Source organism: Odocoileus virginianus, chromosome 7 (genome assembly GCF_023699985.2).
Source record: "Odocoileus virginianus isolate 20LAN1187 ecotype Illinois chromosome 7, Ovbor_1.2, whole genome shotgun sequence".
Lineage (NCBI taxonomy): Eukaryota > Metazoa > Chordata > Mammalia > Artiodactyla > Cervidae > Odocoileus > Odocoileus virginianus.
The window spans coordinates 18,502,108-18,517,065 of NC_069680.1; the positions used below are offsets into that span (position 1 = coordinate 18,502,108).

At 40.7% G+C, this 14,958-nt stretch overlaps 1 protein-coding gene across 1 annotated transcript in view; it reads left to right on the forward strand.

Moving 5' to 3' along the window:
• Positions 1–14,958, forward strand: part of ATRNL1 (attractin like 1) — a 751,710-nt gene that overhangs the window by 730,804 nt on the left and 5,948 nt on the right. The gene's annotated exons all lie outside the window — the stretch shown is intronic.

The window sequence follows — 14,958 nt, forward strand, 5'->3', positions numbered from 1 at the left end:
CAGCTGGTAAAGAATCTGCTTGCAATGCAGGAGACCTGGGTTCAATCCCTGGGTTGGGAAGATCCCCTGGAGAAGGGAAAGGCTACCCATTCCAGTTGGCTTCTGCACTCTGGCCTGGAGAATTCCATGGACTGTATGATCCATGGGGTTGCAAAGAGTTGGACATGACTTAGCGACTTTTGCTTTCAGAGAAACACAAGAAGGAGGCCAACCTGTATTTTCAAATACCTTTAAGGTAAAATAGTGCACTTCCCTGGTGACTCAGATGCTAAAGAATCTGCCTGCCAATGCAGGAGACCTAGGTTCAACCCCTGGGTCAGGAAAATCCCCTGGAGAAGGGAATGGCTACCCACTCCAGTATTCTTGCCTGGAGAATTCCTTGGACAGAGGAGCCTGGCGGGCTGCAGTCCATGGTGTCACAAAGTGTCGGACACGACCGAGCATTGTGATACACCATTTAGTTCTCATACAAGTAATATTTATCGACCACCCATCTTAAACGAAGCATTGGAATATAAAGGTAATGAAAACAACTGCTTTCAAGGTGCTCCCAGTCATGAGTGGTAGGCAGAGTTATAAAGACAGAGTTGTAATATAATGTGAGGAATTAGAAAATTAAACTGAAAAAAAAAATGTCTATTAGCTTGTGCATAGATTGCTAGGTGTAAGATCAAGTCCCAGCCTGGTCTTTGACACTGCTCAGTCTCTTTCCTCCTCTGATGTGAGACTTAGAGCCAGTTTCTTTAATGGCATCATATTAGTAGAAACCATACCTGACAAAGAATAAGTAACAACACATACCTGGTATTACCACTGTGGTTCTCACTCGGGTAGAAGTATATCCATTCCTTCTTAAGTCCTTAACTACCAAAAATAAGTGCAGATTTCTAGAAAGGAATATCTTGAACCCAGCTAGTCCCCTGACTTCACAGTGGTACCTGTGGCAGTCACGTGAGAACACATGTGAGAGAGGAGGTCAGCAGAGATGCTGGGTCCCCACTGCTGGCCTGCTAGAGAAAGGCAGCTGCAGTCATAAATTCACGGAGCCAGAAGTGACCTTAGCAGCCACCTTCTCCAACTTCCTTCCAAGAGAAATCTCTGGGGACACTCTGAATTCCAAATCAAGAAAAACTTGGAAGCCAGAAACTCAGCTGGCTTACAGTTGTCATGGAATTTGGGGGCTATTTATTGCAAACAGAAACAGGAGCCACAGGTTGTAACTAGCCACTGCCTAGTCTAAAAGAATCTGTGGACTGTCTCAGTTCTGTCTTCCTCCTGTGTTTTTGGTTGTTCACATCTTCTCATGGGTTCCCCTTCTCCATTACCAGCCCTCTGCTTGTTCCTTCTCTCCCTCTTACTCTCTTTCTACCAGGCTTTATCCACTCCAGTGGCAAAGGCTGCTGGCCCTTCAGCCAAGATTTCTCCTTCCCTCCCCTGGTGGAGAATTATATCTGGGAAGCTGATGGCATTGAAACAGAGTCTTGAGCTTTTCTGGTCCAAGGTGGTTTAGAAGGAATTGAATCTTCTTCACCCTCTCTTCTCCCACCTGCCACCACACAAAACACTGAAGGCCCCATTTCATGGCAGTTTTAAAGTTGAACTGCTGTAGTAAATAACCGGGCATTCTTGATAATTGAACGTGGAATGTGTGCACAGGGAGAGAAAGTAACATTGCATTTACCAGCACTGTGTTGTAAGTGAGAAATGTAGTGTCTTAAATAAAACTGTTTTTAAAATTAGCCAGAAAGCTAGGGGGTTTCCCTGGTAGTCTAGTGGTTAAGAATCCATCTTGCAATGAGGACACAGGTTCGGTCCCTAGTCCGGGAAGATCTCACATGTTATGAGGCAGCTAAGCCTGTGAGCCACAAGTGCCGAGCCCGCACACTTGGAGCCCATGCTCCAGAACAAGAGAAGCCGCTGCAGTGAGAAGTCTGTGCACTGCAACTAGAGAAAGCCCACATGCAGGAACGAAGCCCAGTGAAGGCAAGAGTTAATAAATAAATCTTAAAAAAAAAACCACTCCCCAGTATCTCAGTGCTCAAGGCACTCTGGAAACCCCAGAGTGATGCACCATCAGGCTGGGTCCCTGAGGAACTGCGTAGAATAGATGCTCTCGTCATCCCCTCACACATCCTGACACCAGTCAGGCTCCCACCTCAGTCTTTATACAGTGAGAAATAAATCTCTATTTGTTAAGCCATTGAGATTGCAGGATTTAGCTATTGTAACAACTAGCGTTACTCATACACACGTTTACAAAGTCTTCATATTCAATATATGCAAATAGCCTCACGGGGCTAGACTTATTCCCAGGCTTCACATCTGCATCTCCAGCTAGACATCTCCACTTGATGTTCCACAGGTCATCAAACTCAGGATGTCTAGAACTGAGAAAGTGATCCACCCACTTCCGCACACCGTGATTGTTCCTGGTCCTCCTTCATATAGGAGCAGGTAGCATCTGTATGCATTCAGCCACCCAAACTGGAAAGCTGGAAGTCGTACGAGGCTCCTCCCTATTTTTAATCTCCCGTATTAATCTCTCTTAAATATCTGTCCTGTTCATCCCTTTTCTCCCTTATTTTTAAACAATTTTTAACAATTAACTTTATATTGGAGTATAGACAATTAACAGTGTTGTGATAGTTTCAGGTGCACGGTCATGCATGTATATGTCTCCATTCTTCCCCGATTTTCTGTCTCCTATTGTCTCTCTCTTATCTGGCTTTGATAATTGTAGACTCACCCCCCACTCCAGTCTGTCAGTGCTATCAGTAGAGGTATCTCTTTGAAATGCTTTTCAAAGGTGAGTCTTTGAAAAGTCTGATTATGCCTCTCTCCTCCTAAAAACCATTCCATGTCTCTTTCTGGCTTATAGGTTAAAAGTCTATTTCCTACTTTGAAACCTAAGGCCAGTTCGTGGACCCACATCTGCTTAACTATCTTTCTTCTCTCTCATCATTCTCCATTCACACCTATGTTCCACCCATAGCAACTGTCCTGTGGTCTCCCAGACATCCTTCATCTCCATGCTGTGCATGTTTTAGTTCCCCCCACCCAGAACATGACTGACTGGCCTGGAAGCTCAGACGTAAAGCGTCTGCTTACAATGCAGTAGACCCGGGTTCAATCCCTGGGTCAGGAACATCTCCTGGAGAAGGAAATGGCAACCCACTCCAGTATTCTTGCCTGGAAAATCCCATGGACGGAGAAGCCTGGTAGGCTACAGTCCGTGGGGTCGCAAAGAGTCTGACACGACTGAGCGACTTCGCTTCACTTCACTTCACCCAGAACAGACCACATTCCTCATGCCAATAGTCTTCATCTGACTACTTCCTTCTCATCATTCAACCTCAGCTCAGAGATCATCTTCCCTGGGAATCTTCGACCTCCATACCCACCCTCAGCTCTCACTTGTATCTTTCTTCCTCTCTTGCCTCATGCCTACTTTATAGAATTTGTCTCTGTGCCACTGTTAGCAAATCTAGGAGCTTTTGTACAATATCATTGTCCTCGCTTGATGCTATTTGGTAGTGACTTTTTAGCACGCTGGCAAAGAATCCACCTGCAATGCAGGAGACCCTGGTTCAATTCCTGGGTTGGGAAGATCCCCCGGAGAAGGGAATGGCTACCCACTCCAGTACTCTGACTTAGAGAATGCCATGGACAGAGGAGCCTGGCAGGCTACAGTCCATGGGGTCACAAAGAGTCGGACATGACTGAGCGACTTTCACTTGTTCACACTTTGACAACAACCAACGTCAACCACACTGCCTGCAATATGCCCTCAATGCATGTTGATGGGTTTAACCTGTATTGTCATCCATTCCTGTCTGCATAAATAGATAAAATAGTGCATATAAAGTGCGGCAGGCAATGCCTGGCATATAATGCCTGGCAATAGTATTGACAGAATAGTTATTGTTTATATTATTATTATTGTTTTTATAACTATGTTGTTGTTCAGTCACTAAGTCATGTCTGATTCTTTGTGACCCAGTGGAATGCAGCTCTCCAGGCTTCCCTGTCCTTCACTGTCTTCCAGAGTTCATTTCAATTTATCATGTCCATTGAGTTGATGATGCTTTATAACTATTAGCAATAATTAATGCCTTTGACCATAACTGACTTTAAATCCCTACCAGTTTATTTTCTTTTTCTTTTGGTTCAAAATCATATGTTAGCCATTTGTACTAACACAGAAGTTTCCTGCTAATTGGAATAAAGTGAGCAAAGTGGGAGTCAAAGATCTAGAATCTTGGGTTCAGGTCCCGCCATGACCACCAGCTATGTGAGCCTGAACTATTCATTCAATTGGTCTGTGCCTCATTCTGGCCATCTGTGAAGCAAGGATAAAAATAGCTTCCTGGCCTACTTCAACAGAACAGTCTTGAGGAACAACCTAGATAATTAATGTAAAAGCATTTTTAATTCTAAAAAATGGATGCAAGTTAATTGTTAGTGGTGTCTTTAATAGTGCAAGCAGTATTAATATAATGTTTCTTTATTGAGTATTGTCATTCATCTATTTTGCCATTATCACTTTCAATTATTTTTACATTCCTTAATGAGCAGGCAACACACCCAAGTCATTCATATGTTCATGAGCAAGTTCTCATGTTTATTATCCAGAGTATTAAAATAATTGACTTGAGTTCTGAATAAAGTATCACCTCACAGACAGTATTGTTCTCAAGTGATACCATCTGTGAGTCTTTGAATCTGTCTTTCTATCAATTTTTCCCCTTCTTTTTTCATTCCATATGATAGTTATACTGGTTTTTGAGTGAATTATTGAATGAATGATCCTAAAGGATAGAGACAAAATCTTGAACACCCAATGTTTTATCAATTTTCTATTTGACTTCAAATTTCCCACTGTTGATGATGATGATGGTGACGGACACATTTGAGCTTTTATATGTCAGGAACTTCTCTAAGCCCTTCACATTCAGTCCTCACAGTAGCTTAGTCAAGAGAATACATGAGCTTGATTCAATATAATGTAAACATCAGGAGCTACAGAATCTTTTGTGTCTTATCTGTCTTATTAGCTTAACCATAATGGACCTGGCATATAGTAGGCACTCAAGAAATAATAGTTGAATGAAGTGATCTGCTGTTGAAACAACTTTTTGATCCTTAGGAATTCAGAGTTTTCTGAACATTTATGATTTGATTGTGATTTCTTATTATTGGTGGCAGTATCTTATTATTCTGAGCTTCCCAGGTGGCTCAGGGCTAAAGAATCCACCTATTAGTGTAGGAGACACAGGTTCAATCCTGGGTCGGGAAGAACCTGGAGTAGGAATTAGCAATTTACTCTGGTATTCTCGCCTAGAAAATTCCATGGACAGAGGAGCCTGCCAGACTGCAGTCCACAGGGTTAGTGGGTTATGACTGAGCACACACTGACACACACAGAAAAAAAACTTTATTATTCTATTATTGAAATGATTAGCTCACTTTGTATAACACTCTATAAAATACTTTCACATATAATCACATTTAATCTAAAGCAAACTATGACATGATACTACTAGAAATGCTAAAATACAGTGTCTCTACATAATGGAAAATAAAATATTGCAATTTTTATAAAACTGCTCTAGTTCAGTTTCTTCAATAAACAGTATGCTCTTAAATTAAAGATAATTAGGGCTTAAAATAAGGGATTATCATATAACAGTTTTTTTTAATTGAATTAAGAAAATACTAGGATATATTTTCCCTGTTGGCTTAGAAACAGGGAATTCTCAATTACAAATTTACTTAAAAGCATGAAGAGGCAGCTGCAAAGCTGGTTCTTAACAATGTTCCTGGCTCTAGAAAAAGAGTCACAAAGTATTTCAAATGACTCAGTAAAATTTCCTAGTATGTAATTAAAATCAGAACTGAAAAGATCTAAGAGAAACTTTGCTTGTGAAAAACCATGAGGATTTGCCTTAAACAATGACTTGAGGCAGTACTGTCCATGATCTTTTCAGCTCATTCTAACCAATGAGGAAATATTTCATACAAAATTCAGGAAGTGCTCAGCACTGTGGTGCTCAAGCAAGGTTACATTTTGTAGAATTTTATAGTGTATTTAAATGAAAATTTAAAATATTATAATGTGTTAAAGGCCAAACAAAATTTTATAAACCAGAAGACAATTATCATTTGTATTTAAACACTGGCATCTGTAGTTATCACCGGTTTTTAGTAGGTGAAGGGAAAGCTCTCTAACTTTCAGACAAATATGACTAGTCCATTTGTCATTCCAGTGTCTTCAGCACTTGAAGTATTTCAATTTTTGTTCAACAATGTAACCTTTGGAGTTTTGCCTAATAATGACTTCAGTGGTGCTGGCCTTCCAACACATAAATTAAAATGGAAATGCATATTTTCTAATTATGCATCCAGCCTTAGTTGCCTGTTGGCAAGGGTGGCCACACTGAATATTAAATTCAGTCTGCACAATAGCACGAGTCTATGTCACACCGAAGTTTCCCAAAGTCACTTTCTTAATCGTGTGAAGGATAGCCAAGACTCCGATCAGTAGTATGTAGCTGTATACAATCAGAGGGAAAGCATTTAAACATCCCAGCATGGTATTTCCATTTAAATCTGATTACAGTGAAATAAAACTGTAGCCATTAAAGGTTTAGAAGAACTACAAATACAAGCCGTAAAAGAAGACAGATAGTAAATGAGGTAGTAAAACATTCCAGCGGGGCAAACAGTTTACAGCACTCATTCAAGTCTTCCTGAAGCAGGCTGTGCAATTCACTACAGACCCAGAACCATTCCCTGAGCTCCACTTAAACCTGCAATTAACCTTTCACGCCTAATGAAGCCGTTTTCTTGGAAAATTAAAATATATAGTGGTGCCTGCTCATACACAGACTTGGGAGGAGAACATTTTGAAATGAATGACTTTTCTGAGGCTCTGTTCAAATGTAAAATGGAAGTGCAATGTTTGTACATAAAGCGAGAGTGTTCTTTCCAAGGCAATTTCATTTGATGTGCAGTATTTTATTACTGTACTTATTAATTGTTCTGCATAATTGTTAAAAAAAACAAACACACATCAGTAATTTTATGATTAGATTGTTACTGCTGGCACCTACTAATGCCATTTCGCTTCCATTAGAAAAAGCTAAAGTTTTACTCAAGATAACTACATTCCTAATGTTTCTCCTTGGTGGTTTTTATCTCAAACTTAGTGGTCTTAGAAAGATATATTTACCATTTAAATTATTTAGTACTCAATTCCATTGCTTTCTCTTTCGGGTGTGTCTGTACATGTTTACTGAGAAATGAAGTTCTTAAATTTAAGAGGAAAGCATTGTTTTTTAATCTGAGGTCCTGAGTAAAGGCCTGATTTGGGTGCATCTTCTACATGTTCTAAATATCTCTGGTAGCTCTTGGCATCTGAACCAGTGACTACTAAACGGTGCCAGTGTTCTGAAAGAAATGTGCATGGCCCCAAAGAAGCCTGCTTTTCTCCCAGTTTGCTCCACCCTGGATGAACCAGGGCAGCCTTCCTGCCACTCCTCATTAGCAAGCGCCAGTTCAGAATGCCAAGAGGCCATGGAAAATGGAATAGGAGATAGAAGATGGCACCTTCTCCCTTATGAGGTTCATAATTCATATTTTAAATAATCTAAATGTTATAGTAGCTGGTATAGAAGAACTAAAAGTCCTAAAAGGTAAAGCTTATAGTAAATATCTAAACCCCAGCATATGTATTGAATCTCCCGGCATATTTTGATGTAAATTTTGCTAGCCTGCAGCGTCTGTGCATCATCTTGACATGGTAAATGAAATTCCTTTAGACCACCAGTCTAAAATAATGAATTGTTCCCCCGGTTAATTGTATTGCTTTGATAACAAGAAACTGTGCTAGGCCTAGAGAACACAATAAGTGGATTTCATCAGATGATTTGTGTGACTTTTTGAAAAATGATCTTCGGGAGTGACCCGATTTTAATGGAACACGGGGCGTGCGCCACTACAAAGCCTTCTGCCAGGAGAAAGTACTTTCTCCAGCGGCTCTCGGAGTGTGGGATCATCACCAGAAAAATCTCTCACTGGGAAAAAGTTCCTAGCGAAATCTAAACCAGGAGAAAGCATTTGCTTCAAAGACCAATACGGAGACCTCATTTCTAAGTTGCTTTGATTTTCTTGATGTACATTTTCTTAACAATCCGGGAAAGATCTCAAGCTGCCTTTATTTCCTCGTTGCCAGTGTGACAATAAGCCAAGACCAACCAAATTAGAAGCAGACAGCTCATTCAGAACTTGCTACACAGTGAGGGAGTCATCCATCATTGCTTGCTTGCACTGTGGCAGAGACGTGTTGTTCAGTTGTTAAATCACGTCTGACTCTTTGGCGACCCCATGGACTGTAGCGTGTCAGGCTTCCACTGTCCATGGGATTTCCCAGGCAAGAATACTGGAGTGGGTTGCCATTTCCTTCTCCAGGGCATCTTCCCGACCCAGGGATCGAATCTGCATCTCCTGCGATGCAGGCAGATTCTTTACCACTGAACTACCGGGGAAGCCCCGTGAAGACTTAAGAAACAGGCAAATGTGTGGAAACATTCTATAATGGAAAAAAAGAGAGGCCTTCAAGTATGTGCTTTTTGGAGACTGCTGGCACTAGAGAGCTGGAAGGCTAGAGGCGGGCTAACCTGAAGCTTGACATCTTATGTGATTGGTTGTGTGCTTAGCCAATCAGTCATGCCCAACTCTTTGCAACCCCATGGACTGCAGCCCTCCAGGTTCCTCTGTCCATAGAGTTCCCCAGGCAAGGATACTGGAGTGGGTTGCCATTCCCTTCTCCAGGGGATCTTCACGACCAGGGATCGAACTCGGGTTTTCTGCATTGCAGCCAGATTCTTCACCATGTGAGCCACCAGGGAAGCCCATATGGTTGGTTAGGGATATATATTTACCTTTCTCCAGAAGGTCCTAAGTTGAAAACAGGGACAAAAATTAGGGAAGCTGTCAGTCATTAATCAAGTCCTGACTTTTCAGGGCTCCTTGTTATAGGGGTAATTGTTTGACACCCTGAATTGTTACTAAAGATAGCAGTCTGACTCCTGTAAGCCTGACATAGCAGGTGGGGTTCTTGGGCTGGTGATTGTAGATAAGAGGTTGGTTTCCTGTGCAGGTTGCTACAGCCTATGGGCCAGAGTTCTTTTTTCATATATCATCTGGCCATTATCTGTATCTTCAATCTCTTACCAGCATATAACTGTTACATTTTCTGGGAGAAGGGAGGCAATATTTTCTTTCTTTAAAGAGCTACTGATTTGACTTCCTTTTCTCAATTAAGAAAAGTAGGTTCCTTACAATAAATATGCTGAAAAGTAATGATAGAAATTAGTTTCTCTCTCTCTCTTTTTTAATGAGTCCTTCACACACTCATTAAATTTAAGACAATTTAAGAACATAGGATTTTTGTCTCTCCAGTTTACTTTTGTGTCCAGGGCCTCTTACAGGTTGAAGGAGGACCTATTAGTTTTGGGGTTATTGTTGCAATTTTTAAAAGTTCTTCATATATGAGTGGGCTTCCCAGTGGCTGAGTGGTGATGAATCTGTCTGCAATGCAGGAACCATAGGAGACCTGAGTTCAATCCGAGTTGGGAAGATCCCTTGGAAGAAGCATGGCAACCCACTCCAGTATTCTTCCCTAGAGAATTCCAGGGCAGAGGAGCCTGGCAGGCTCCAGTCCAAAGGGTCACAAAGAGTCGAACAGGACTGAAGCAACTTAGCACACACACACGCATATATGAAAATATGAAGAAATGCAAGCATAGTAATAAAAACTTATACTTAATTTAACACAAGGCACACACACATACATGCAGTTATTATGATGATTGTGCTGTTTGTAATTAGATTACAGGATTTAAATGCAGAAGAAATGGTGTGCCACCAGTTGTGTGGTCCAGTGAAAGGACTCAAGCTTAAATTTGAATAAAAGCATCATTTAGCCCATTAAGAAGATAAGACCTGGGCAAATGGCCCTCTGAGTATACATGGTGGTCACTCAAACATCACTGCCTGGAGAAAAGCACAGTTTCTTGAATATAAATTGCTGTTAATGTAGAATCTGAAAATGCAATTGGTTGTTCAGTTTTCATAAGAAAGGATAAAAAGCTGTCAAGTTAGAAACAAGCGTGATTTGTAATTTTAGCTTTAAATTAAGGACTGAAATATGTCTTGTGACTGATTAGTTTCAACTGAATGTTTCTAAGCTTACAAATCATTAGTAAACCCAGACTTCACATTCACATACCCCAAAATACACAGATACAGTCACAGTTTAGGATTAGCATAAAATTTCCTGTTTTGGCCACTTAAGCTGTTTACTTCTCTCTTGGCCATGTATCTTCTGTATGGAAAACAATGTTTGCAGCCACATGTAAGTGGGAAAGTGTTATTTCTCAGGGCTCTTTGGACAAGGTCATGCAGTAGTTTAATGAATAACATGATTTCATATTTGGATGCTGTGATCATCGGAATTAGTGTAAGTGGTCTCTGTCCACATTAAAAGAGACATGTATTATTTTTCATATTTGGCTGTCTCTGGATAAGATGGTGCCAAGGATAAAATAACAGAAGGTTGTAAATTTTGACATAAGTGTGCCAAGAGATCCTTGGAAACGTAATGCCTGTCTGAACAGAACTGTCACTTAGCACAACCATGGTCTGTGGTTTTTGTTTTTTTGTTTTTTTTAAATAATGTGTTTCAAGTCCCTCCCTTAAAGAAATAACAAAATAATTATTTCTTACATCAGAGTAAGTGGTTAAAATGTCCATTTTTTACACTTCAGAAGTTCATATGGGCTCTTCATAGGTCACAAAAGCAGTTTTTATTTAAACTTTGAACCTGTGAGCTTGTGTTATCTCTAAGAAACTCAGGATAGTTATTTAATATCCTGAAAGAGTAGTTTATTTAGCAGCAACTCTTAAAAGGGAAATATGGAAGATTATCAGCCTAGCCAGTGATTAATTTTTTAATCCTTTCCCTCCATAACACCATTTATTTCTCCTTCTGCATAAATACCTTCTCTTCTGTTTTTAAATGTACCTGAAACTCTGTTTTCCTTTAAAAAATATATGTACTCAGATCATCACATGCATTCACCTAGATCTCATCTGACCCTGCTGCTTCCTCTGTGTACCAGGTTACTTACCTCTTTCCATTGACAAATGTCATCAACATAGAACTAGTATCTGTTGACCACATTCCCTCTCACCTCATTACCTGCTGAACTGTCTGGCTTCCATCCTCAGCTAAGTACGGAAATGACTCCAGGATCACCAGAATCTTCCTTGAGCGGCTCCAAAGGCCTCTGTGGCAAGCCTCATCTGCTGGCCCCTTGTGTACTTTATGCAGATGATGTGAACCCCCCTTTCCCTTGATTTCTACAGCACAGTGCTGTGCAGGAGACTAGTTGACCTTATACTGCCCATTTCCCCTCACTGGCATTCCTTTCTGGTCATAGATCTCTGGAGTTCTGTTCTTGTCAGATCATATTTGAGACTTATCTAGTATACATTGACCCAAAGGAATAAAATAATTCAACAACACTTTGCATAGCATGAGATTCCAAAGTGAGGCCTTCCTCTAAGAGCAGCACATTGAGAAGATGTCTGTGAGAGCTCAGGAACTGGTTCAAATAAATTCAGAGTCAAGTCTCCAAGACCTTGCAAAAGGGAAATTGATGACTTCTTGAAGCAAGCAGTCTCGTCTCATGGATTAGTATGGGGATTTGGCACATCTCACTTTATTCAAAAATTCTTTGGAAGTTGACAGAAACTAAAATGGTTCCTATACAGCTGTGATAAACCAGGGTATGAGGGTGACCCAAGACAGATGGGTCATGGTGGAGAGTTCTGACAAAATGTGGTCCACTGGAGAAGGGAATGGCAAACCACTTCAGTAGTCTTGCGCTGAGAACCCCATGAACAGTATGAAAAAGCAAAAAGACATGACACTGAAATATGAACTCCCCAGGTCAGTAGGTGCCCAATATGCTACTGGAGAAGAGTGGAGAAATAACTCCAGAAAGAATGAAGAGATGGAGCCAAAGCAAAAACAGTGCCCAGTTGTGGATGTGACTGGTGATGGAAGTAAAGTCCAGTGCTGTAAAGAGCAGTATTGCATAGGAACCTGGAATGTTAGGTCCATGAATCAAAGTAGATTAGAAGTGGTCAAACCGGAGATGGCAAGAGTGAACATTGACATTTTAGGAATCAGTGAACTAAAATGGACTGGAATGGTCTAATTTAAATTAGATGACCATTACATCTACTACTGTGGGCAAGAATCCCTTAGAAGAAATGGAGTAGCCATCATCGTCAACAAAGGAGTCTGAAATGCAGTACTAGGATGCAATCTCAAAAATGACAGAATGATCTCTGTTCATTTCCAAGGCAAACCATTCAATATCACAGTAATCCAAGTCTGTGCCCTAACTAGTAATGCTGAAGAAGCTAAAGTTGAACAGTTCCATGAAGACCTATAAGATCTTGTAGAACAAATACCCAAAAAAGATGTCCTTTTCATTATAGGGGACTGAAATGCAAATATAGGAAGTCAAGAGATACCTGGAGTAACAGGCAAATTTGGCCTTAGAGTACAAAATGAAGCAGTACTAAATGAACTCTATTAGTTTTGCCAAGAGAATGCTCTGGTCATAGAAAACACCCTCTTCCAACAACACAAAAGAAGACTCTACACATGGACATCACCAGATGGTCAATACCAAAATCAGATTGATTATATTCTTTGCAGCCAAAGATGGAGAAGATCTACACAGTCAGAGATAAGCCTGGGAGCTGACTATGGCTCAGATCATGAATTCCTTACGGCAAAATTCAGACTTAAATTGAAGAAAGTAGGGAAAACCACTGGACCATTCAGATATGACCTAAATCAAATCCTTTACAATGATACAGTGGAAGTGACAGATAGATTCAATGGATTAGGTCTGATAGAGTGCCTGAAGAACTATGGATGGAGATTCCTGACATTGTGCAGGAGGTAATGATCAAGATATCCACAAGAAAAAGAAATGCAAAAGGGCAAAATGGCTGTCTGAGGGGGCCTTACAAATAGCTGTGAAAAGAAGAGAAGTGAAAGACAAAGGAGGAAAGGAAAGATATCCCCATTTGAATGCAAATTCCAAAGAATAGCAAGGAGAGATAAGAAAGCCTTCCTTAGTGATCAGTGCAAGGAAACAGAGAAAACAATAGAATGGGAAAGACTAGAGATCTGTTCAAGAAAATTAGAAATACCAAGGGAACATTTCATGTAAAGATGGGCACAATAAAGGACAGAAATGGTATGGACCTAAAAGAAGTAGAAGGTATTAAGAAGAGGTAGCAAGAATACACAGAAGAACTGTACAAGAAAGATCTTCATGAACCAGATAAGCATGATGGTGTGATCACTCACCTAGAGCCAGACATCCTGGAATGCAAAGTCAAGTGGACCTTAGGAAGCGTCACTTTAAACAAAGCTAGTGGAGGTGATGGAATTCCAGTTGAGTTATTTAAAATCCTAAAAGATGATGCTGTGGAAGTGCTGCACTCAACATGCCAGCAAATTTGGAAAACTCAGCAGTAGCCATAGGACTGGAAAAGGTCAGTTTTTTTACCACACATTTGCAATCATCTCACATGCTAGCAAAGTAATGTTCAAAATTCTCCAAGCCAGGCTTCAACAGTACATGAACCGTGAACTTCCAGATGTTCAAGCTGAACCAGAGATCAAATTGCCAACATCCGTTAGATCATCAAAAAGGCAAGAGAGTTTCAGAAAAACATCTGCTTTATTGATTATGCCAAAGCCTTTGTGGAGATCATAGCAAACTGTGGAAAATGATCTTCAAGACATGGGAATACTAGACCACCTTACCTGCCTCCTGAGAAATCCGTATGCAGGTCAAGAAGCAACAGTTAGAACCGGACATGGAACAATGGACTGGTTCCAAATTGGGAAAAGAGTACATCAAGGCTGTATATTGTCACCCTGCTTATTTAACTTATATGCAGAGTACATCATGAGAAATGCCAGGCTGGATGAAGCACAACCTGGAATCAAGACTGCTGGGAGAAATATCAGTAATCTCAGATACGCAGATGATACCATGCTTTATGGCAGAAAGTGAAGAGGAACTAAGGAGGCTCTTGATGAAAGTGAAAGAGGAGAGTGAAAAAGTTGGCTTAAAACTCAACATTCAGAAAACTAAGATCATGGCATCTGGTCCCATCACTTCATGTCAAGTAGATGGGGAAACAATGGAAACAGTGAGAGACTTTATTTTTGGGAGCTCCAAAATCACTGCAGATGGTGACTGCAGCCATGAAATTAAAAGATGCTTGCTCCTTGGAAGAAAAACTATGACCAACTTAGACAACATATTAAAAAGCAGAGGCATTATTTTGCCAACAAAAGTCCATCTAGTCAAAGCTATGGTTTTTCCAGTAGTCATGTATGGATGTGAGAGTTGGACTATAAAGAAAGCTGAGCACTGAAGAATTGATGCTTTTGAACTGTGGTGTTGGAGAAGACTCTTGAGAGTCCCTTGGACTGCAAGGAGATCCAACCAGTCCATCCTAAAGGAAATCAGTCCTGAATATTCATTGAAGAACTGATGTTGAAGCTGAAACTCCAATACTTTGGCCACTGGATGTGAAGAACTGACTCATTGAAAAAGACCCTGATGCTGGGAAAGTTTGAAGGTAGGAGGAGAAGGGAATGGCAGAGGATGAGATGGTTGGATGGCATCACCAACTCGATAGACATGATTTGAGTAAACTCCAGAAGCTGGTGATGGACAGGGAAGTCTGGTGTGCTGCAGTCCATGGGGTCGCAAAGAGTCAGACACGACTGAGCAACTGAACTGAACTTAACTTAATTGAAACCAGGGTACTGGATTCAGCCATTGCTTG